Genomic DNA, 21835 nt, shown 5'->3' with positions numbered 1-21835 from the left:
TACCCCCAGGGGTACCCACAACTACCCACTGACCCACACTGCGCCATAGTGTGCGGGCAGACTGGCTGTGGGAAGACCGTTTTCGTGTTGGATATGTTGGAGGGTTACTACAAGGATGTGTTCGATAACATCGTTATCATGTGCCCTACTCTGAGCATGAATAAAACGTACGCGCGACCTTGGGTGATGACGGACCTGGACGTACACAAAATCGACCCTGGAACACGCCTGCAGGACTGGTTGAAAGCTCTTCACGAGAAATTTAAAGGGGAACCGACTCTGTTTATACTGGACGACTGCAGCGCTAATCGCGAGATAACAAAAAAGAGAGACATGCTATCGTACCTGGCCTTCTCCGGCCGGCATGCAAATCACAGCGTCTGGGTGCTAACGCAGAAGTTCAACTCGGTGTTGAAAGACCTCAGGGAGCAGACGCGATGGGTGGCCTTATTTCACTGCAAGGACAGGGATTCGTTCGAGGAGTGTTTGAGAGAGAACGATGTGATGAGCAAATTTGAACGGGAACGGGTGAAGAAACAGCTCGCTGAAACTAAACACGCTAAGCTCGTGCTAAAGACCGACCAACCAGTAGCATATATAGTATGCTAAGCAAAGCTAAGCAAAGCTAAGCAAAGCTAAGCAAATGCTAAGCATAGCTATGATATTTGAAGTGTTTGTCGTGTGCAACTTAACCTTCATTTCTCTGTGTTTTGTCTGCATCGGGTATTATAAAGTTAAAACTAAATCTTACTTGTTATATTATAAGATGGAGTGTGAGGAATTGCTCGAACAGTTGGGGGTCTCCACCACGCCGCCGGCAGGCCCCACTGTGGGGGATTCCCCCAAGCGAGAGAAACTGGTGGCGTTGGCTGTTGGTGGCAAAGCCAAACATTACTTTGGAGACTACACTCCGGATAAAATTCACAAAATGTCAGCCGAAGAAATCGATAAGCTGTACGCTAGATACGAGTCCCGGCTCGGAGCAGAAATGACAAAGACAATAGGATCGGCTATGACCCAGATATACACCGGTATTGTGTCACACTTCCTTCCCATTCCACCAGAGCGCCGACTTTACCTGTGGGAGGACCTCGAGAAAGACCCTTTTATCGAACATGCCGTGAGTTCTATCAGCTGCGGGCTGTACCACAAATATGGTATGTTGTTGGCTCCAGTGACGGCGGCGATTATCACAGCAAAACATTGTCAATTTGAGAGAAAGAATAATAATAATAGTATAGATGGATGCTGCTCCCGAGGTGACGGAAGTGACACAGGAACCAGTGAGGGAAACCCCTCCCGAGGTGAGGGAAGTGACCCCTTCACAAACAGTAACCAGACAGAAGAATCCTAAGAGAGTAGCTGCCGGTAAAAAACGGTGGTGTAACCAACATAAAGTGACCAACCCAACCCGACTGTTGTTGGCTGTAGGCGTAACTGCTGCCGTGGTTATAACATGGTTATACGTGGGGGTACCCTCCCACAGTGAGGGAAACCCTGGGGGTGTGGGGGGTACCGCCACGCCGCCGGCAGGCCCCACTGTCGACCCGCATATCATGTTATAATTTTAATATTTTATATCATATACATAATGTCTGAGGGGAAAACGTTCGTCAACGACGCATACCACGCCACAGTGGTCGCCAGTCTAGCCGTAGGGTACGCTCGGTTGACTAAAATGGTGCTTAAACAACCAACTATCAAGCTAGATTTCAACCTGCAGGATATGGGTATGCTCATAATGAACCTTGGTATGGCGATGGCCACAAAAGACATACTAGTAAAACAAGGAATAATACCTGATAATATAATGAAATAAATATAGGGATGGCCACGATAGCTATGATGGTCGGTGGGGCGTTAGTGAATGCCCTGGCATTTTCCGGGAGTAATTTCCTCTTCTCGAAACTACGAGATGATCACGCGGCTGAAATACAGGAAGAAAGGAAGCGGCACGATCTCGCTACTGAGAAATTACAAAGAGCACAGGACGAGTACGTTAAAAAACGCCTCCAGAGGATCGATTTTATTAATGAACAACTCCAGCGTGAAAACCATGCCGTTCAAACATTCAACGATGTTGATGAAGCAATGAAAGAATACTACCTACTAACTGGTAAACAATTGGAACCGCTCAATAAACCCACACTCGCTCAGTACTACACACCATCCAAGGGACAAATGAATCGTGAACTGGGCTTCATAGTGTTGGGTATAGCAGCTACTGCGTTGGTTGCGAAGCAATTAAATTAAAATACCTATATAAGTAAACATGAGACCCGCTCCATACCGATGCGAATACATACTTATGGGGAAGACCGAGGCCTGTGGTAGGAAATGCAGGAATCAGGGGTTCTGTTGTTTCCATATGGGAAGTCCTAACTACACGTGTTCTGTGTGTGGTATCGGGGTTAAAGGACACTACTGTCTATGTAAAGCTCACGGAGCGAACGTAGTCAGACATCAACTCATCTACGAGAATAAAAAAGGCTACATAAAAGAACGTAGGCGACTGCTCAAGATAGCCACTTAAGGGTTACCTCCCCTTACTGTGAACCAATTAGACATTGGTTCTCTTAGGTGTAAACACGATGTCTACTGTAAGCGAGCTCAAGCGGGTCGCAAAACAGAGAGGTGTGATCGGGTATTCTCGAATGCGGAAGTCAGCATTGTTGAGATTACTAGGTTTAGAAGCCCCTCCTACAGTAAAACAATTAAAAGCTCAAGCAAAACAGCTTGGATACACGGGTTATTCAAACCTGGGGAGAGCCGGGTTAACCGCATTGTTATCACATGCCCCCGTAGCACGTCCCACTGTAAAACAACTGAAAGTCGAGGCACACGATTTGGGTTTAGGCGGGTATTCCCGTATGAGAAAACCACAGCTTATAGAATTATTACGACAGAATAGAGCTATTGACCTACAGTTCGTGCGCATTGAGCGCGCTGTAGGCAACTATTTGAGAGGTTGGCGCATGCACGTTGATAGAAACATAGACATTACAGATATCAAGCCTCTGATAGCTGATAAGGTCAACCAGGAACTAAATAACCTAGGAAGTATCAAGTTTCAGATCACAGTGAAAATGTCGCTCGATAAGCAGGTTGGGAGTACCACTGAGTATGTTCAGCCTTACTTCCGAGGTCAACAAGAGGTCGCCACACATACAGAGACCATTGATACATCAATCGATACCAGTTTTCAGCAGATACGAGAATACCTAGAACGCTACACACACTAGGGGTGGGTTGTAGATAAAATCGATAATGTCTATCTAGACATAGCTAACTACGTGCCGTTCAGAGGCGGGTCATACCTAGCCTTGCCTCCCTACTATAGGAACAAACATGCTATAGTAAACGTTAAGAATAGAGGAAACGATTGCCTGAGGTTAGCTATCAGGTCAGCCTTATTTCCAGCTGACACTAATCCGAACAGGCCTTCTAATTATCCTCAGGATGATGGGCTCAACTGGGATGGTATAGATGAACCCACCCCCATATCCCAGATCACTAAAGTAGAAAAACAGAATAATCTGGCTATAAATGTCTTTGGGCACGAAGGTAACACAACAATAGTACACAGGGTCAGCCCGGTGAAGGATCGCCAAGTTATCAATATATTCATGATCCAACGAGGTGAAAAGTATCACTACACATGGATAAAACACTTTAGCAAGCTGTTGTATGACCAATCAGCATACAAAGGAAAGACCCACTTCTGTGAACGATGTCTACATGGCTTCACCCGAGCTGATTTATTAGAATCCCACCGGGATGATTGTCAAGGTGTGGGGCAGACGGCCATACGAGTCGACATGCCTAAGGAAGGTGACAATATCCTAAAATTCAATAACCACAAGAACCAAATGTCTGTGCCTTATATTATATATGCCGACTTCGAAGCCTTAGTTGTGGGGGATACCCCCAGTGGTGCCGCCGGTACCTTTACCCACAAAACACAAGAGCATAAAGCCTGTTCGTTTGGATACATTGTCGTCCGTTGTGACGGGGAAACGAAAGCTCCGGTAGTGTATAGGGGGCCTGACGCGGCTGAAAGGTTTCTAAAGTGTTTGCAGGAGGAAGAAAAAATTATTAGGAATGCATTGTATAAAATCGCTCCCATGCGTCTGACCCGAGTCGACAGGCTAGCCCACGCTAGTAGCACTAACTGTCACGTGTGTGAATCACCACTTAACGGTGATTCGGTGAGAGATCACTGTCACATAACTGGTAAGTATAGAGGCGCCGCTCACAACGCGTGCAACCTCAAGCTTAAAATCAACCCTAAGACAATAAACATCCCCGTTGTCTTTCACAACTTGAGAGGGTACGACTCACACTTGATCATGCAGGCCATCGCGAAAATCGATGGTAATATAACGTGCATCCCCAACAACATGGAGAGATACATCTCCTTCAGCTTAAACGGACTTAGGTTCATTGACTCGTTTCAGTTCCTCCTGTTGTCACTCGACAGTCTGGTCAAGGCCAACAATACCTTCCCTATCACCGATCGATACACAGACGCCGAGACTAGACCCCTGCTTATGAGGAAGGGTGTGTACCCCTATGAGTACATAGATAGTTGGGCTAAGTTCACCGAGACCAGACTACCCCCTATTGACTGCTTTTATAGCAAGCTGAATGAGGCGTCCGTCTCACGAGATGATTACTCGCACGCGACTAACGTATGGAATAAACTGGGTTGTAAGAACCTGGGTGATTATCACGACCTGTACTTGAGGACAGATGTACTGCTGTTAGCCGACGTGTTTGAAACGTTTAGGCGGACATGTTTCAAGCAGTATAAACTCGACCCCGCATGGTATTACACCAGCCCAGGTCTGTCGTGGGACGCCTTGCTTAAAAAGACCGGAGTTAATTTGGAATTGCTCACAGATTACGACATGCACCTATTCATTGAGAAAGGTTTGCGAGGTGGGATTTCCATGGCATCCAAACGATACGCGAAAGCAAATAATCAATACGTGAAAGGTTACGATCCTAACAAACCAACCAATCACATTCTCTACCTCGACGCAAACAACCTGTACGGCTGGGCCATGAGTCAGTATCTACCTACAGGGGGATTCGAATGGGTACCCCACGTTGATGTTATGGGGGTTGCACCAGATTCGAACAAAGGTTATATCCTCGAGGTTGACTTAGAGTATCCCAAGGAATTACACACATCACACAACAGCTACCCCCTGGCCCCCGAACGTATGAGGGTTAACCCAGACTGGATGTCCGAGTACCAACATAACTTGTCAGGTGGGCGTGTGACAGACGTTGAAAAACTCGTGCCTAACTTAATGAATAAGACCAAGTACATCGTTCACTATCGCAACCTACAGCTGTACCTGTCGTTGGGTATGAGGCTGACCAAAATACACAGGGTGCTCATGTTCGACCAGAGCCCATGGATGGAGCCCTACATCAGAATGAACACAGACCTACGAAAAAAAGCCACCAGTGATTTTGAGAAAAATCTCTACAAGCTCATGAACAACTCGGTGTTTGGTAAGACTATGGAGAACCTGAGGAAACACGTGACCGTGAAGCTGGTTCGATCGAGTGAGGAAGACAAGCTCAGGAGATTGATAGCCAGTCCGGCATTCAACCGTAGTAAGATATTCACAGACAACCTGGTTGCCCTACACATGAAGAAAAGTCACATAAAATTCAACCGGCCTGTTTACGTGGGGATGAGCATCCTCGATTTATCCAAACACCTGATGTACGACTTTTACTACAACGAGCTTAAGAAACAGTACGGTGACAGGTGTGAAGTGCTGTACACTGACACGGATTCCCTGCTGATGGAGATTCGAACCGAGGACGTGTACGAGGACATGAAAAAACACCTCGATTTATACGACACCAGCGACTACCCTAAGACCCATGCCATACACAGTACGGTAAATAAAAAGGTCCTAGGTAAGATGAAGGACGAGTGTGCTGGCACGCCCATAGCCGAGTACATAGGTTTGAGACCTAAGATGTACTCCATACTGAAAGCCGACAATAGTGAGATCCGGAAGGCTAAGGGGGTTAAGAAGTATGTGGTGAAACAACACATCAAACACGCCAGATTCAAGGAAGCCCTGTTCAAGACCCGTACCTTTAGGCATAAAATGAACACACTTAGAAGTGATGGACATAAGATATACGGACTGACTATAAACAAGACGTCCCTGTCGCCTATGGACACGAAACGTTGGATAGCTATTGATGGGATAAACACATACGCGTATGGACATGAAAAAATTTGAGGCTATTTACTACAGCCCGCGTGGGTACTGGAAAGGAGCTAGCGCAGTAGATAAGCTAGCTAAAATAGCGCGAGTACCCCCGGAGGAAGCCAAAGCGTGGCTTGAAAAACAAGCCCTGTGGCAGATCTATTTGCCGGCACCACGCTACGTGCCTAGAAGGAGGTTCGGTATTAACATACCTAATAGCGTTCACCAGGCAGACCTACTGTTCCTACCCCACGACAAGAGGTACAAGTATGCCTTAACCGTAGTGGACGTAGCCAGTCGTTACAAGGAAGCCGAACCCTTGACCACGAAAGATTCGGCCCAGGTAGCCAGAGGATTCGAACGCATATACAAACGCAGCCCGCTGACGTGGCCAACAGAGCTGCAAGTTGACCCCGGACGGGAGTTCATGGGTGCCGTGTCACAACTGCTAGCCAAACACGATACAAAGGTCAGGCGAGGCACGGCCGGAGCCCATCGCAGCCAAGCCATAGTTGAGAGATTTAATAGGACTTTGGCTGAGCGCTTGTTCGGCTATCAGTATGCTAGGGAGATGGTCACCCCTGGAAAACGATCGACTGAATGGGTCACGAGGTTACCCAAGGTGGTGTCGGCAATCAACCATGAAGTCACCCGTCTCACCGGTAAGAAACCGGCAGATGCTATCAAACTAAAATCAATAATTGCAGAGTCGGCCGCTCCATTGCGTGGGAAGGAGAAACAGATACCAGATAGGGCCCTAGTGAGGTATCTATACCAGCCGGGGGAACACGAGGGCGATAGCCGTAAGCGAGCCACCGATCCTATATGGTCAGTCAAAACTTACAACATAGATAAAGTGGATATGAAAGCCGACGAACCTAACTTGTACTACTTGAGAGATGGGCCGGGTAGGGGATTTGTAAGAGAAGAATTATTGATCGTACCGTACGGCACAGTGTTACCTCCTACCAACACAAAGTAGGCATAGTAATTACCGCCAACTTTTTTGTAGTAGGGGTAATAGTAGCAAGAGCTAATGACCCAACCAAAGCCTTATTTACTAAATAAGGCTTTGTAGAGACATTTCTTGAAAGTGTTTTAAAACCCCTATTCCCTATACTACTGTATGAAGCGTGCGTGGCAATTAGGTTTCCGCTAATAAGATGTATCGATGACAGGTCTGCCTGATTATGATAGACCAACCAAGAATGGAGGGTGAAGTGTCACACGCATGTCTCTGTGTCTGTGCTTCACCCTACTTCAGTCTCCACGTCCTTCACCTGACATTGACCTCTCCCCTGATAATGGCCGTTTGCATGAGAGGCGTGATACGCACTGGTCAAATTGTCATATTGGTGCAATAGCCCAGTTTCATCTCACCACGACTTCCCGAGTCAGATAGAGCAGTGTGATGCTGTGATGGTGGAAATAGGGATGATTTCATACATTTGCATTAGGCTGTTATACATCACCAAGGAAAGACGGTATTCAGCTTGTGTTGAGAACGAAAGCAAATTTGTTTTTGAATGTAACATAATTACAAATCGCGTCATGTAATTTTGTTTTGCTCATATTGTAAAACACTGTCAAGCACACGAGTTGAAACAGCTTCGATGAAATATTGGGTCAAACTGGTTCTCTTTCTTCGATTTAAATATGACCATGTATTGTACGTACAGAAGAGGATGGGACTGGTCGGAAACGTACAGATTTTCATGAACATGTTTTGCTGATGGTGTTATCAACCATGTGTGCTTGCTTACAGACTGTCGTGCACTCATTCTGTCTAGCGAACAATGGTGAATAATTAGGTGAATGGTTGCAATCAGTAATATTCCAGCTATCTATCAGCTGTCTGTAAATAATCGAGTTTTGACAGGGCAAACCAGTGATCAACATCATGAGCATCGGTCGACGCCATTGGGATACGATGACGGCGACAACAATATCAGCGAGCTTGAGCACCCTTTCCTGACGGTCCAACACGTATCAACCAAATCACCCGCCTCTTACGACAACCATTAGTTACTGAAGATCAATTCTATCCCGGATCTTCACGGGTGACGTCTGCATTGCATACAAGAGATTCAATGCTGGTTTCAGTAAAACAGCCAAAATATCGATAACCACTCGTGCTGCGCGCATGGTAGTAGGGATTTCACACGTATAGAGGTCAGACACCTGATGTCTGGACTGCGGACTTTGTGTACCCCTCTGATAAGTGTAAATTGGCACGGATTCCATGCCCGAAATCTATGAAATCACACTGCCATTTAGAAAGTGGTCGAATGTAAAATACGTTAGATTTGAGGTACACCTTCTTTCTCAGTTCCTTAGCGGGTTGGGTGGTTGACATTGTGTGGTGCCTGACTCTGACGGTGTGGGTTCGAATCTGTTATGGGACAAAAATTTCTACAATTTGTACTTCACTAAGAAAGCGTAATCCCAAATATAACATAAGTTACATTTGACAACTCTCTAAATGTCGTTGTGTTTTCGTAGTGATCTAATTGTAGTGCGAATAATATTGTGCGAAGTATATACAACTGCTGTCTTACGTGCTGTACTTGTGCAATGTTGAAGATAGCAAGGGTCAAGAAGTCAGCGATATAGTTGTATGCGGCCACATGCTCACCTAAGGGTCACAGTGCCTTCACGTATCGCCAATGTGCACGGAAACTACTTTTGTCTGTTGTAGAATTAGATAAGCATATCTCTCTTTGGCTGACTAGTAACTCACTGTCCATTCATTCTGTTTTTGTATCACTGGAGGTCGGTCGTGTACAGTAGTATTTCTGCTGAATGACCAATGCCCTTTTCTATCGGGTAATAACAGAAACATCGAGTGCTTCAACTCAGTGACGTCATGTTATCAACCGGTGTAATGTAGATCACAGCAGCATGTGTTGATGTATCGTACAGGCCGCTAGCAGCAAGTGCAGAAGTAAGTAGACACGTTCCTACATTTCTTTGTTTACCATGTTTTTTTCTTGCAAGAACCAGTTAAATTTGTATGTATTTTCATGATGGATTTTCTTGTTCAATATTCACACAAATATAATCACGTCTCTTAAAAATCCACTTTCATGATGAAAACAATCAACGTGATTTCTAGACGCTTTTCAAAATGACCAAGTTTTCAAAGTGGCCAGGATACTAATCGTTCCTGTCGGGACGTTGTTCAAAATTTTTGTCAAAGAATACGTGACTTCACAACCTATCAGTGACTGCTCTGACATTAACAATAAGAGAGCAAAACGGGGAGAAAAACGTAAGCAAGCTGCACTGCTGGTAATATGTATCACCTAAGTGCCGTAGACACGTTCTTCTGCGATTGCACTTTGTTTCACTCAAGAAAACTGAGTATACATGGAGAATCGTATTATTGCGTAAATCTGTTAACCCTACTTATGCTATGTGTTTACAACAATCAGTTGAAAGCTTTTGTCTCTGTGTGGAGATGGGGCACAGGACTTAAGCATGTATATATACTAACCTCACCTCATCACGATCAAAACTTAAATGAACATTTAAATAAGTCAACAATGTGTGAAACATTACACGTGCATTTCTGCCATGGAGCCTGCATGTTTGGACATCTGCCTCAACTGCCTCTGCCTCCCTGTCTGTCTTTCTTGTCTCTCGCTCTGCATGTTAGTACACCTGCTCTTATAAAACCAGCCCTTACCTACTTATTACCCATTGATAAATAATGTGTAACTGAGACCCTTTAAATATCCAGTGAGTAAATTTAATCTATAAGTTTTTATTATTCAGCAAACTTAGTATATACTTGCAGGACTTCACCTTATCTAACACAGCCATGTGAAAAGATACAATAATTCAAACAACCTAAATATGCTGTTTCGACACAATACACAGATGAATTTGAAGCTAATAATAATTACTATTTGCTGGAGTGAAACATCCTCTAAACGGGGTGAATCTGTAGGGGGTTACACAACCGAGGTGAACAGAGGTACGAAACTGTGTTAGAGTGAATCTGTTTGGGGTTATACAACTCGGGTGAGAAGACGGTCGAATCTGTGCTGGAGTGAAGGTGTTTGGGGTTAAACAGCCCGGGTGAATGGAGGGCCGTAACTGTGCTGGAGTGAACGTGTTTGGGGTTAAGCAACCCGGGTAAATGGAAGGGCGAATCTGTACTGGAGTGAAGGTGTTTGGGGTTAAACAGCCCGGGTGAATGGAGGGCCGTAACTGTGCTGGAGTGAACGTGTTTGGGGTTAAACAACCCGGGTGAATGGAGGGCCGTAACTGTGCTGGAGTGAAGGTGTTTGGGGTTAAGCAACTCGGGTAGTAGACGGGCGAAACTGTGCTGTAGTGAAGGTGTTTGGGGTTAAACAACACGGGTGAATGGAAGGGCGAATCTGTACTGGAGTGAACGTGTTTGGGGTTAAACAGCCCGGGTGAATGGAGGGCCGTAACTGTGCTGGAGTGAACGTGTTTGGGGTTAAGCAACTCGGGTAGTAGACGGCCGAAACTGTGCTGGAGTGAACGTCTTTACGTTAAACAGCCCGGGGAATGGAGGGGCGAAATTGTGCTGGGGTGAACTTGTTTTGGGATTAAACAACCCGGGCGAATGGAGGGGCGAATCTACACTGGAGTAACGGTGTGTGGGTTTTGCACAACCCGGGTGAATAGAAGGGCGAATCTATATTGGAGTGAAGGTGTTTGGGGTTAAAAAAACCGCGTGAATAGAAGGGCGAAACTGTGCTGGAGTGAACGTATTTGGGGTTGAACAACCCGGATGAATAGAAAGGCGAATCTGTACTGGAGTGAAGGTGTTTGGTGTTAAACAATCCGGGTGAATAGAAGGGCGAATCTGTACTGGAGTGAACCCGTTAGTCATGGTTCATTAGCAGTGAGCTGGAGGTTCCTCATCCGTTACTGGGGATACAACTGGAACACAGTAAAGTATAAATGTGCGCTTGACCACCAGACCCGTGAAGGTCCCGGGGTAGGATTGGCTTGCCATAAAAGGCGACTGTGCTTGTCGTAAGAGGTGACTAACGGGATTGGGTGGTCTGACTTGGTTGACACGTCATCGGTTCCCAACTGCGCTGATCGATGCTCATGTTGTTGACCACTGGATTGTCTGGTCCAGACTATTTACAGACGGCCGCCATATAGCAGGAATATTTCTGAGTGCGGCATAAAACTAAAACTCACTCACTCACTTGACAACCACGCTAGTGTACTGGACGCGGCGTCTGTTCAGACGCTCCTCGGGGCGGTTGGGTAGTCGAGTGATTTATGCGTCCGCTCGTCATGTAGAAGACCAGGGTTCGATTTCATGTGTGAAGCCAGCTAATGGTGTCCCCCGTCGTGATAGGGCTGGGATATTGCTAAAGGCGGCGAAAAACCACATTCACTCACTCAGACAGCCCTCTTATTAACAACTACATGTGAGTGTCTCAGTAATATGCAATGCTATGAAGTAATTATAGTGCATATCTTGAAAACCTACTTAAAGCCGGTGTTCGTACTCCCCTTCTTAGTTATCCACAGCATGTATCTAGTACAATACATCAGTGGAGGTTGTTTCAATTCTTTTTACAGGCTTGTAGCCGTATTTCGTTCTTGTTTCAGGTATAAGTAGTATCCATGGGAACTATTTCTGAAGAGTTGACCGGGAGTGATGTCAGAACGAGAGGCCTGCCGGATGGAGGGTGGGGTTAGGTGTGTGTTGTCGTCAGGCTGTACTGCCAGTTCTGTGTTCTTGGAACAGCGACAGCGTTCGGCATCATCTACGTGGAACTCATCGACTACTTCCACACCTCCAGGGAGGTCACCGCGTGGATTGGATCGTTAGCAATTGGGCTGATCTACCTCACAGGTGAAAGAAACTGAGATTTATCCAAAATGCACCCAATCATTCACATAGATTATTGCAGGTTGGTTTTGCTATTGGATTTCAGTGAAGGGTCAAAGACAGACGAGCAATCACAAATAATAATGGCCACTTTCAAGTCAACAGGTCTATTACTATTCCCACCTGTCCGTATAACTGTCTACGGGGGGAAATGTCCAGATAAAACCGAGCCTGCATGAGGTTTACATGGTACGATTAGGCGACAATGTTTCACTTACCAAGTAATGTGACAAATGACATTCGCAGAACCGCTGGCTGCGTCTCTGACAGCGAGATTTGGTATACGGAAAACAACAATTGCTGGAACTCTCCTGGCCTTCGTGGGCTGTTTCATTAGCTGGTTCGCCACGGAGATCACCTAACTCCACATTAGCTACGTCGTCTTACTAGGTGAGTGGACTTACCTGTACTTACATATTATTTTCACTAAGTCCGTGGCCTCACTTGTACTCGGTGTTCACTATGTGGCTGACGTCACTAGTACATGGCCACGGTGTTAGCTGTGTAGGTGACCTTATTTATACTTTGCTACAATGTTCACTAAGTTGTTGAATTTACTTGTACTTTATTACAGTGTTCAGTAAGTGGATGACTTTACTTGCACTTAGGTAAGGTGTTCATGTTAATGTGTGGCGTCACCTGTACTCAGCTACGGTGTTCACAAAGTCGGTGACCTTACTTGTACTTTGCTACGGTGTTCAGTAAGTGCGTGACTTTACTTGTTTACCTAGCTCTGGTGTTCACTAAGTGGTTGACTTTACTTGTACTTTATTACAGTGTTCACAAAGTGGCTGACTTTACTTGTACTTTATTACAGTGTTCACTAAGTGAGTGACCTAACGTGTATTTAGCTACGGTGCTCACTAAGTAGAAGAACTTACGGTGTTCATTACGTGAATGGCCGTAGTTACGACGACTTTGTAGGAGAGTAGGTCAAAGTTAGATAAGTGAATTTATCAGCGTCAACCTGAGAGGGTGAACTTCCCATGAGGGCTGCTTATGTGGTCATTAGAATCCGATACCGCAATTCCATCTCCAGTTAACTTCAGAATCCTATGGTCATATTTACAAATCCAAGATTCAAATAAATACTTCGTATCTCAGCACAGTGGTAGACGTTTGAGACCTGACACACTTCGGCCTTCCATCCTATACCACACTGACACATCTCTGTATACGTAGTAAATGCTCTTGTCTACAACTTCTCATACAGGTGTAGGTCTTGGCTTGGTATTTGTGCCCTCAGCTCTGATAGTGGTGCTCTACTTTGACAAACACAGAGGACTCCCCAACGCCATATCGTCCTGTGGGAGTGGCATTGGGACGCTAGCTTTGTCCCCTCTTTACACCTACCTACTGGGGGAGTACGGCTGGAGGGGCACGCTGCTTCTACTGTCTGGCCTCGTCCTCAACGGCGTAGTCTGTGCCGGCGTCTTCAGAACCCCTGACTATAGTACAGGTAATTATCGGGTTCACTTAATGAAAGACAACGGCTTGAGGCTTATGAAAAATCCATTGTTATTGGAGGGCTATGGGATGGTCTGATCAGTCTATATACTTAGTCTAGTATTTATATAAATGCGTGTGAGTGGAGGCCCGAAGATAGTCTCCCTAGTCTTAAGCTGATTTGACTGGCGAAATTGAGTGAGTATGATTTTACTCCGCTTTGGGCAATATTCCAGCAAGCAAACGGAAACTGCCATGTCTTTTGTACCATAAACGTATATTGACAGCATGGCGAATGGGAGGGCTGCCGGTTTTGAGAGCTTTCACTGTACCACATCAAGGGACGTAACTCTATTCATTCCGTACAAGTTCAGTAGCAGTAGGGATTCCACTACACTATATCAGCATCACATTCTCTCAGAGCGAGGACCGTATGGAACAATTCAAACGGATAGAGGCCTGTGACAGCTGTGATTGGATGAAAGTGTGTAAGATGTTTATGTGTTTTAAAAGGACATCCACCCTGTTATTAAAACTGACCACAGTTTTAGGCATTTAGTGCTGCCATTTCTATCACCATGGGTTATGCTTTTGTGTGTACATATATTTTGAAGTAGGTGACATTTGGTGCGGAGCTGGGGGTAGATGGTTTCGCTTCCTGTGCTTGGCAAATATGCCGGACAAGTTGGCCACGACAAGTGATTTATTGTTGCTTAGAGGCCAGACTGTGTCCACGTGTTCATGGAATGGCTGTTGATAGCCTGTGTGATTTTTTAAAAAATTATAAGGTTACTATAGAAGTCTATGGGAAAACATTTGGTGTTGTATAACTTGTAAGGTAAGTACATATTTCAGCAATTCATAATTTATGGTTTACCGTGTTGATGTACTGCCACGGAAACGTTTTGGGATGATTGCAGAGGGAAGTTTGAAAAGAGAATGGGTAACCCAAGTGGGAAACTTGGTTGCAGAGAGTGGTTAGTGAGCCGTGATAAGCACGGCTATGGAAGATGTTTTTTTTTTCTTGGCCGTCCAAAGCAGGGACTGAGCAAAAAACCCACAGGATTGCTCTGTGCATAGTAAATAAATGTTTCCCTGCAGATTTCTTGAAAACAGACAGTTCTGGCAAAAAAATCCACCTTTGCCACAACGCTTCATGTGTTGCGATGGACCACTTAACTGTTGAGACGCATGAACGTAATATGGAAAGAGTACACTGTCGACAACAGGGTTTTTGCACCAAGGGTCATAAACCCTACTGTTTGATGTAAGTATATACATGATATTGCTAGGTCTCTCTGTTTGGGGCTGGTTTGGTGTATGAATGATCCTCTCTTTGGTGTGGATCTGCACATATGCAGCATTTCTTTTCAATAACATGTCTTTTGAATAGTGATTTTGTTTGCAATGATGGAGTTTGAATAATTCTATTTTTTTCTTAGCACAGCGGTCCTTACTGAGTTTTGATTTCTTATAAGTTTTAGCTTTAAGTACTTTATTGTGGCTTTTGCTTATCTCATTATCAATTTTACTTTTTGCAGTGACAGCACACCCTAGTCCTCGCCTCAACAGGAAGAGTGATTTTGCTGGGCTTTGAAAGTTGACACCATGCACAGCACTGTGAGCTCTGCCTTGGAAGTTCCGAGCAAAGGTTGTATCACGACTTAATGACCTGCGCATTGCCTTGTTCGTTGCTTCACACTTTTGACTGTTCAGGCTGAACTGAGTCTTGTCAATTATTTTAGGTCCGAGTCGGAAGTCAGTGCATTCTCTCAAATTTTGAAAATTAATTTCATTGTGAGTAATTTTGAAGTTTTTATCCAAATATTTACTGAGTAATAACCAATTTTGCTTCCCACCCCCCCCCCCCACCCCCTTGCAGACAAATGACTGTTTTTTTGCATTTAGTGTGATCTCCCATGTAACAGTTAGCAATAGCATCAGAAGTATAAGACAGAGATTTCTTCAACCGTAGCAAGTCACCTGCATGACTTGAGTAAGCAGCTGAAAATTCAGCTGCGCATCTGGATGCACAGTCTAAAGAAAATATATTTGCCATATTCTGTTTATCTTGTCTGGTTCTGGCAGGCATCATGTCCACAACAAATTTAGAATTTTTAATGAATTTTCGATGACTGGCTGACAAATGCCTTGTGTCGAGAAAAGTTTGTGGACAAACATCTATCTCCCCTGCTTCATACATTTCAGTCAGAGCTGTGTGTGCTGCACTATCAGCATCTGTTGTCAAATATTGTACATCAAGTTGGTCTTTCTTTAAGTCCCTGAAACACTCTTCAGCTAACTTCTTTTCATTCTCTATTGATTCTGACATGTGCAAATCAGCTGTGCAGTCTGGATTGTTTACACAAGAAGTGTTGTCAACTAAACTGTGCTTGGAACAAAGTTTTGATTTTGTTTGTAGAGCCAATATTTAGTGGTCACAAGTCTCATTCTCAGTGGCCACATAGGTAACTTGAGTGGCTGCTTGAAAAGGGGTTTTCCCAACACCTGAACAAAGTGGATTGTTGTACATGCCATCTGTAGAGATGCTAACAGTATTTAAATTTTTGTTCCCCTGTATTTGTTTATTTCCCTCATTTCCACCCTCCTGGCCCTCATATCCTTCAAATGTTCACATTTAATCTGATCACAAACTCTGTTTGCAGCTTTCTGCATGCCTGAGCTGGATGGGGGTGGAATGTCTGCACTCATGCATAGGAACCGGAAACTCTCACTCCCCATAGGACATTTCGACAGGCCAATCTGGAGTCCAGTGTTAGCAGTGGAGGAGCGACGTCCCTTCTTTGCCGAAGGTCCCACTACCTCCTTGTAGAGTTTCCGGTACTTGGACAGGTAGTTGCAGTTGGTAAATTTCAGTCTCTCTGTCCAGTTGAGGCCCCACTGCTGCTCATATTCTATATCCATAACCAAGTCCCCGTTACAATTTACGGATGTCATGGCATGCTGACGGAATGCCTCATTGAACAGTTTCTCTGTCTCCCCAATGTGGAACAGGTGCTACACATCAGCAGCAGCCCTGCAGATATAAAATAAACCCCTCTGACTACTTGGAAAACTTTGAAATGAATGTTTACAATATGTTGTTATGGTTGACATTTCTGAATTATCTCCCTTGGTAGATGAAATGTGAATTCTATTTCTAGCTCCATTAAAGCCTTCAATGTGGTGTAAAAACACTGTATTGTTAATTGGTTTGGGAAAACACTTATTAGTTAATCTGAATTTGGCCACCTTCTTCATTAAATCACTGGGAAATGTAAATAAGACTGCAGATTTCTTAGTGTCCTTGTATAAAGATAATTTCTTATAGTTAGGCAAGTGTAGCCATTCAAATCACTTAGCAATGAGGATTTGTTATTACCTGCAAGTATTTCAAAGCTTGGGTCACAGGAATAAGTTGATTATAGTGATCTTACCTGTCACTTTTTGTTCTCAGTGAACAGTCATCCTCCTGACGGGCGTTTCCCTTCCTCGGCCTTAATCCTCTCAATGCTATCGTCGAACCCATTCGACAGGAGTGCAGGATAATGACATCTCCAAATAAAACTTGCAATAATTATTCAACGAGTCGGATTTACGTATCATATGAATTATGTATGGAATGTACTAATTCTCACCTTTTTAAATATGTAATGTTCAATACGTTTATATACCTTAAAACGAAACGCCCGCAAATTAAAAATGAGATCGCCGAATTTCTCGGCACGCAGTCGAAAATAACGGCCATTGTTGACTTCCAGCGCACCACGCCGTGTGGTACCCAGTCTAATATTTTCTTCATAATGAAATATGTTTTGATAGTTTAGTCGATATTTTTTGTTCCTTGACGAAGAGAAAGCTCATACGTTTCCCATGTTCTAAATATTAGTAACTTTCGGCTCAAATAAATATAAACAAAACCAATCTCAATGTTATATCATCGGGTGGACGAACACAAACGATCATGGCAACGGCGGTAAACAAACAACTCCACATGTATCGTGATGCCGAAGAAAATGTGCCATCCTTTTGACATATCCAATTATTTTATCTGGAATTAATTACACGGTGTGAATAGGTAAATGTTATTGCCTCTGCACAGAAATTACCAGATTTAGCGATTTTATTTTGATTTGGTTTGATAAACTTCCAACATTCACAAAGTTGACAGCCGTTGGTGACCCGAAAGGGCGTGGCCAAACTCGCGGTCTTTCTAAGTGACAAGATACGAAGGATGTTTGAAAATATGCGTTCATAAGCAGAATCTGAACACATATACATTGAAAGAAAACGACTCAATACCTATATAATGCAGATCATGAAACAATATCACAATATTTGTAATTGTACCCACCCTTGATGAAACCGGAAGCACGTACACGGCATGGCACTCGTGGAAGTAAAATGTGAACGAGTTGGAAAACGACCATTGATACATTTTCTAAACTGATTCAAATTCCCGTAAGATCCATACTATACACCAGAATTACCTTTCAGTCATCCTCAGTCATTAACTATTAGTTGTGTTCAATAGCAGTTGTCATTTGTTGCTTGTGTTGTAGTATTTCTCCTGAAGTTAGCCGTCGATGTGTTGATCTTTAGTTTAGCAAATCCGAAGTCGATTCTATTTTTTTCAAAGAATGTTCTGACACGGGGAGACATATAAATTGTCAGTGTGTCGTAACAATAACAGAATATTCTTCTGTGTATATCGTTACAAGAAGTACAATTTTGATGATTGAAGATCTCATGAAAAAAATCACTTTTCCTTTTGCAGAAACGAACGAAACCAGAGCTAGTGTGAGAATGTAACGTACAGTAAATGTATTTCATAAAAATTTATTACTGCTTAGAAAACAACTGTCATCGTCTTTGTGAATCAGTATTCATTTTAGACATTAAAACAGCTAAACATCACATCTTTTGTTCACGAATTTGGAGCAAAATTGAAATTATTTTGTTACTCCAAACAGCAGAGCTTTCGGAGTTAATTCTACCTAGTATAATGCAGGTAATGTTTCAGATCAAATTGTTTGACGTGTGTGCATATTTGTATAAAAAAATCATGTCATGTGGCTCAGTCCGTGGCTCCATACAGCTTTTAGATATTGCACTAGTGCAATCTGAACTGCAAAATGTACCTCATGTTTATGGCCATACTTTTTACTTACTTGCACACTGTCTATGTTCATATTTTACTGTTAAAACAGACTTCATCTGGGAAACAGACTGATGATCCAAACTCTTGGAGCAGTGATTACACTGACAGTGATCGAAAGACAGACTCATTTTTTTCTTGTGATGAAATTTCATGAAGTAATATGAAATTATCATACCAGACCTAGAATAATTTTGTCGTAGTGATGTTTTGAATATGGAATATCAAAACTACAAGTGACAGATAATTAAGTGTTGAGTAGGAGGTGCAACCTATGTTAGTCTTTGGCATCAAGGTAATCATGTGGTGGCAAGTAAATTTCTTTTTACCTAATACTGAGCTCTGCAGTGAGTGGTTTTTGTTGTCCAGTTTGGAGCTATTCTTTAAGATTTCAATTTGGATTTTTTTTCATTGCCATGTGTATATGGCAAAGACATATATATCAAATGCTTCCAGATCTTTAACGGAAGACTGCTCAGTCCTTGGCATTTTGTTATTCAAGGAAGACTGTTCTTCATGTTTCTTGTTTCATGATGGTTTAGGCTATTGAACACTAAATAATTGGAGTATATCACCATCAGACACTTCAGCAAACAGAAACAATCCTTGAAAGTTCATTAGACCCATTTCATATTGTGACATTGCTCCTAAACCCAGGAAAAGACAATAAGGTAGAATAATATATATTTACAGAATATGAAGCATGTTTACTTTCACCAGAGACAATATAACTTCTTACATGTATATGGTTTCTTTTTTATCAAATGATAACATTTTCCGATAAATTTACATGTACTGTTACTTCAACAACATAAATGACATTATTTGTCATGTGCGATTCAAAATAATTCAGCAAACAAAGTGGTACTGTTGAAAACAAAAATAACTCATCACCCATTTGTATTTGATATACATTTTGGCACGATATTATGAAGAAATAAAATACACAAAATAATTTGTAACATCTATCCATATATTTTATGGCATACATGTAGTTGTAATAAAAAATTGTGCAAAACTGTCAGCTTTCCACAATACTGAAAGACATTAATTAAAATTTGGTAATTTACACGTTTCTAATGCATTGACAGATTTTAACTGTCTTTGCCCTTGTCTATTTGAGAGAGAAAAATAATTGTCATATTATCAATATCATTTAACATATTAAAGTATATGAAAAGATTTAAAGTTGTAACCAGTTATGAAACATAAAGCATTGACAAATCTATCATAATTATTCACCAAGAACGTTAATTCATTGCATAAAATTATGAATGTAATTCAACTTGTTCTAAAGTGAGACATATAACTTTCCCAATCATGTAATATGAACGCAATTTTTATCAAATCATCTCCGATATCATGTGAAACTATAACTGAAAATATATTTTTGTTTATAAAACATGTATACTGCAGTTCTTACTACACTACATCGTCATAAAAAGAAAAGCATGAATGTTATTTTGAAACACAAATGCCACGCCCATATCCGCGCACCTGTTGTTGAGAATGATGTTTGTACACGTTTCTGTGTTGGATCATGTGAAAAAAAGAATAAGCTGGGATCAACATGCATCGCAATTATATCTTTGCTATCATTATATTCAGTGGACAATAAAGCAATGTGCCTAATATGAACAAAAATTCAAATAAAAGATACTGAAAAACTTGCATCTGCAGTGTTGATCGACTACTGTTTCCGGGTCACGGGAGCATACAAGGTCAAACTGGTTCGGCTATGTGCGAATTATATAGTCAAAAATACACCAAGAAAATTCTATGAGCTCTGATTAGTCACTTTAAACAGTTATTTGTGCTAAATTCACACGAAATATCTCCAACGTTTCTGTTCATATTCAATACCGAATGAATTTCATCGGGCAATCCCCGTCTGTGACATCACATCCGGTGACCTTTGCACTTACTAGAAAACAAGTTAGATTTCACGATCTTAATTTTCGTCCGTCTTTCGTCATACTAAACGGAAAATGATACATGGAACACTTGTAGAATGAGTAATTCTCCCTCTTTCACCAGGTCTTACACAGAAGAGTTCTGTGATCTTTCTTCTGACCAAAAAAGCTATATTTTATGTAGGAGTTCGACGAAGCGCGCCATGTTTGTTTTTTAGTATGCGTAACACGATTTAACACCGTCTTTTTGTGGGTTTGTGCAAAAATTAATGAACCATAAAACTTGATATTTGCACTCATGAATGCTTATGAATCATGTATTTTATTCTGCTATTTTCATTACATGACACGTTTAAATAAACGTAATAGTGCCATTTCAGTAAGACCTGTTATGACATCGAAAATGTTATTTGTTTACGACGAACGTTTTCTATTATTTTTTTTCAGAATTATTTTTTAATTTGTCGTCGCGCGGATATTTGCCGATACAAATATACGAAATTAAAGTCAGATACTTATGAAATATCAGTAATACGAATATTGAAATCGGTTTGCGATAATTGGACAATTTATACGGTTCCTAGTATAAAACGTATCCGGCTACCAATTGAGTAATTCAGGTAAATTCAGGAAAATTTACTATATTTATGTTTGTCTTGTAATTAATATCTGTACGTTTGAAATTACCTGGATATTTTTTTATAATAATGTTTATTTTTGTATGTAGTATTAATGAGCTGAATATTTTTTCGGTTGCCCCTTATTTAGTGACGCACTGAGTGTTTGAAATCACCCACCCTCTTATTAGCGCCTTATGCTGAAATTAATTCAGCAGGCTAAAGGTTAAGAAGCGGTATGGCAAACTGGTAAGTGTTTGTATTGGCTGGACCCCGGTCACCCCTGCACTGGTCACTTTCTTGTGTAGCTCAGGGGTCAACCTGACAGTTTTGGGCACTTTTAAGCTATTTTGCTTTTCCCCGGGTACTTTTTTCCTAGGTTACAAGGCTTATGTCCTTTTCTGAAACAACATTTAGAGCACTTTTTGTTTCGTCCCATGTTTCCAGAGTATTTCCAAGATACTAACTCTGTGAATTTTACATTGTAATGAAGGCAATAACATCAAATCTTGCCATCCCATAGTTAAAATACCAAATGTGGACCTGTCAGTTAGATTTAAACAGTG

General features: G+C 42.4%; 1 protein-coding gene, 1 long non-coding RNA gene and 1 pseudogene across 2 annotated transcripts in view; 1 reads left to right on the top strand and 2 right to left on the bottom strand.

The window, feature by feature from the left end:
- The window catches only part of LOC137281930 (regucalcin-like), a 158078-nt gene that overhangs the window by 117368 nt on the left and 18875 nt on the right, over positions 1-21835 (bottom strand). The gene's annotated exons all lie outside the window — the stretch shown is intronic.
- Positions 14055-17083, top strand: LOC137281937 (uncharacterized). Its single transcript, XR_010956773.1, has 4 exons — positions 14055-14069; positions 15123-15232; positions 16248-16434; positions 17039-17083. It is a non-coding gene; the product is annotated as an uncharacterized lncRNA (long non-coding RNA).
- Positions 15253-16200, bottom strand: LOC137282106 (uncharacterized; annotated as a pseudogene).

The sequence above is a fragment of the Haliotis asinina genome, chromosome 4, assembly GCF_037392515.1.
Source record: "Haliotis asinina isolate JCU_RB_2024 chromosome 4, JCU_Hal_asi_v2, whole genome shotgun sequence".
In the NCBI taxonomy this organism is placed as follows: Eukaryota; Metazoa; Mollusca; class Gastropoda; order Lepetellida; family Haliotidae; genus Haliotis; species Haliotis asinina.
This window is presented reverse-complemented; position numbering and strand designations above follow the sequence as displayed.